The sequence below is a fragment of the Ictidomys tridecemlineatus genome, chromosome 4 (assembly GCF_052094955.1).
Source record: "Ictidomys tridecemlineatus isolate mIctTri1 chromosome 4, mIctTri1.hap1, whole genome shotgun sequence".
Lineage (NCBI taxonomy): Eukaryota > Metazoa > Chordata > Mammalia > Rodentia > Sciuridae > Ictidomys > Ictidomys tridecemlineatus.
Genome location: NC_135480.1, coordinates 120135255 through 120139053, shown reverse-complemented (window position 1 = coordinate 120139053; position 3799 = coordinate 120135255). Strand labels below are relative to the sequence as shown.

Sequence of the window (3799 nt, the reverse complement as noted above, 5' to 3'; positions counted from 1 at the left end):
CTAAAAATCAAAACTGTTACTGTATACAAACGGTTTAACCTAGAAGAACGAAATTTGGTGAGCAAAGTGGGATTGGTGTACTGATCATTACCTGAAAGTATCATCAAGATTGGGTGAAAAAATGTTTGCTGAGATTTCAGGAAACTCGTAGTTTTTTGGAAGCTTGACATCCCCTTTCCATGAAAGTGATTTTCGTCAGTCTCTGCTTAGGGCTACATCAATAGGAAACAAACCATAAAGATACAACTTAAAACTACTATATTGTGCCAAGTTTCAAAGGCCTAGCACAAACCGTGTTTGATTTAGAGTTCCAACTACATGTATCCATATTGAAAAAACAGAGTGAAACCTACAAATGTAAACGGTTACTGCAAACCAACGGTTTAACCTAGAAGAACGAAATTTGGTGAACCAAGTGGGATTGGTGTACTGATCATTATCTGAAAGTATCATCAAGATTCGGTGAAAAAATGTTTGTTGAGATTTCAGGAAACTCATAGTTTTTTGAAAGGTAGGCAAACCCTTTCAATGAAAGTGATTTTCGTCAGTCTCTGCTTGGGACTACATCAATAGGAAACAAACCATAGAGATAGAACGTAAAACTACAATATTGTGCAAAGTTTCAAAGAGCTAGCACAAACCGTGTTTGATTTAGAGATACAAAGGCATGTATCCATATTGAAGAAAACAGAGTGAAACCTACAAATGAAAACGGTAACTGCAAACAAACGGTTTAACCCAAAAGAACGAAATTTGTTGAGCAAAGTGGGATTGGTGTACAGATCATTACCTGAAAGCATCATCAAGATTGGATGAAAAAATGTTTGCTGAGATTTCAGGAAACTCGTAGTTTTTTGGAAGCTTGGCAACCCCTTTCAATGAAAGGGATTTTCGTCAGTCTCTGCTTGGGGTACATCAATAGGAAACAAACCATAAATATACAACATGAAACTACTATCTTGTGCCAAGTTTCAAAGACCTACACAACCATGTTTGATTTAGAGTTCCAAATGCATATATTCATATTGAAGAAAACAGAGTGAAACCTAAAAATCAAAACTGTTACTGTATACAAACGGTTTAACCTAGAAGAACGAAATTTGGTGAGCAAAGTGGGATTGGTGTACTGATCATTACCTGAAAGTATCATCAAGATTGGGTGAAAAAATGTTTGCTGAGATTTCAGGAAACTCGTAGTTTTTTGGAAGCTTGACATCCCCTTTCCATGAAAGTGATTTTCGTCAGTCTCTGCGTAGGGCTACATCAATAGGAAACAAACCATAAAGATACAACTTAAAACTACTATATTGTGCCAAGTTTCAAAGGCCTAGCACAAACCGTGTTTGATTTAGAGTTCCAACTACATGTATCCATATTGAAGAAAACAGAGTGAAACCTAAAAATGAAAACGGTTATTTCTAACAAACGGTTTAACCTAGAAAAACGAAATTATTGATCCAAGTGGGATTGGTGTACTAATCACTACCTGAAAGTATCATCAAGATTGGCTGAAAAAATGTTGCTGAGATTTCAGGAAACTCTTAGTTTTTTAGAAGCTTGGCAACACCTTTCAATCAAAGTGATTTTCGTCAGTCTCTGCTTGGGGCTACATCAATAGGAAACAAACCATAAAGACACAACGTGAAACTATTTTTTTGTGCCAAGTTCCAAAGAGCTAGCAAAAACCGTGTTTCATTTAGAGTTCAAAATGCATGTTTCCATATTGAAGAAAACAGAGTGAAACCTAAAATTAAAAAGGTTACTGCAAAGGAACGGTTTAACCTAGAAGAACGAAATTTGGTGAGCCAAGTGGGATTGGTGTACTGATCATTACCTGAAAGTATCATCAAGATTCGGTGAAAAAAAGTTTGCTGAGATTTCAGGAAACTCGTAGTTTTTTGGAAGCTTGGCAACCCCTTTCAATCAAAGTGACTTTCTTCAGTCTCTTTTTGGGCCTACATCAGTAGGAAACAAACCATAAAGATAGAACTTGAAACTACTTTATTGTGCCAAGTTTCAAAGAGCTAGCATAAACCATGTTTGATTTAGAGTTCCAACTGCATGTATCAATATTGAAGAAAAGAAAGTGAAACCTAAAAATGAAAGCGGTTATTTCTAACAAACGGTTTAATCTAGAAGAACGAAATCATTGAACCAAGTGGGATTGATGTACTAATCACTACCTGAAAGTATCATCAAGATTGGCTTAAAAAATGTTGCTGAGATTTCATGAAACTCGTAGTTTTTTGGAAGCTTGGAACCCTTTTCAATGAAAGTGATTTTCTTCAGTCTCTTCTTGGGGCTAGATCCATAGGAAAAAAACCATAAAGATACAACTTCAAACTACTATATTGTGCCAAGTTTTAAAGAGCTAGCACAAACCTTGTTTGATTTAGAGTTCCAACTGTATGTATCCGTATTATAGAAAACAGAGTTAAACCTAAAAATGAAAACGGTTACTGCAAACGAACGGTTTAACCTAGAAAAACGAAATTTGGTGATCCCAGTGGTATTGGTGTACTGATCATTACCTGAAAGTATCATCAAAATTGGCTGAAAAAATGTTGCTAAGATTTCAGGATACTAGTAGTTTTTTGGAAGCTTGGCAACCCTTTTCAATGAAAGTGATTTTCTTCAGTCTCTTATTGGGGCTACATCAATAGGAAAAAAGCATAAAGATACAACTTCAATCTACTTTTTTTTGCCAAGTTTCAAAGAGCTAGCCCAAACCGTGTTTGATATAGAGTTCCAACTTAATGTATCCATATTAAAGAAAACAGAGTGAAACCTAAACATGAAAACACTGCAAACGAACGGTTTAACCTAGAAGAACGAAATTTGGTTAGCCAAGTGGAATTGGTGTACTGATCATTACCTGAAAGTATCATCAACATTGGGTGAAAAAATATTTCCTGAGATTTCAGGAAACTCGTAGTTTTTTGGAAGATATGCATCCCCTTTCAATGAAAGTGATTCTCATCAGTCTCTGCTTGGGACTACATCAATAGGAAACAAACCATAGAGATAGAACGTAAAACTACTATATTGTGCCCAGTTTCAAAGAGCTAGCACAAACCGTGTTTGATTTAGAGTTTCAACTGCATGTATGCATATTGAAGAAAACAGAGTTAAACCGAAAAATAAAAACGGTTACTGCAAACAAACGATTTAACCTAGAAGAACAAAATTTGGTGAGCCAAGTAAGATAGGTGTACTGATCATTACCTGAAAGTATCATCAAGATTGGGTGAAAAGTGCTTGCTTCGGCAGCACATATACTAAAATTGGAACGATACAGAGAAGATTAGCATGGCCCCTGCGCAAGGATGACACGCAAATTCGTGAAGCGTACTATATTTTTTCAATTGCGAATACTACCAGCAGAGTGGATCACTTAAAGATAGAACATCAGATAATGAAGACAGAGTATTTCAACTTGAAAAGTACATAGACAGCTCAGCAAGTCTGCTAAGAAACCATGAGCAGAACATCCAAGAAATATGGGATAATATCAAAAGACCAAACTTAAGAGTCATTGGGATACAGGAAGGCACAGAGCTCCAAACCAAAGGAATAGACAATTTATTCAGTGAAATAATACGAGAAAACTTCCCAGACTTGAAGAATGAGACAGAACCCCAAATCCTAGAAGCCTACAGGACGCCAAATGTGCAAAATCATAAGAGATTGACACCTAGACACATTATAATGAAGATGTCCAACATACAGAATAAGGAGAGAATTTTAAAAGCTACAAGAGAAAGGAAGCAGATTACATTTAGGGGTAAACCAATCAGGA

General features: G+C 36.0%; 1 non-coding gene across 1 annotated transcript; it reads left to right on the top strand.

The window, feature by feature from the left end:
- The first annotated feature begins 3254 nt into the window (after window positions 1–3254).
- On the top strand, window positions 3255–3361 carry LOC144377483 (U6 spliceosomal RNA). Its single transcript, XR_013438483.1, has one exon. It is a non-coding gene; the product is annotated as a U6 spliceosomal RNA (small nuclear RNA).
- Window positions 3362–3799: the final 438 nt, after the last annotated feature.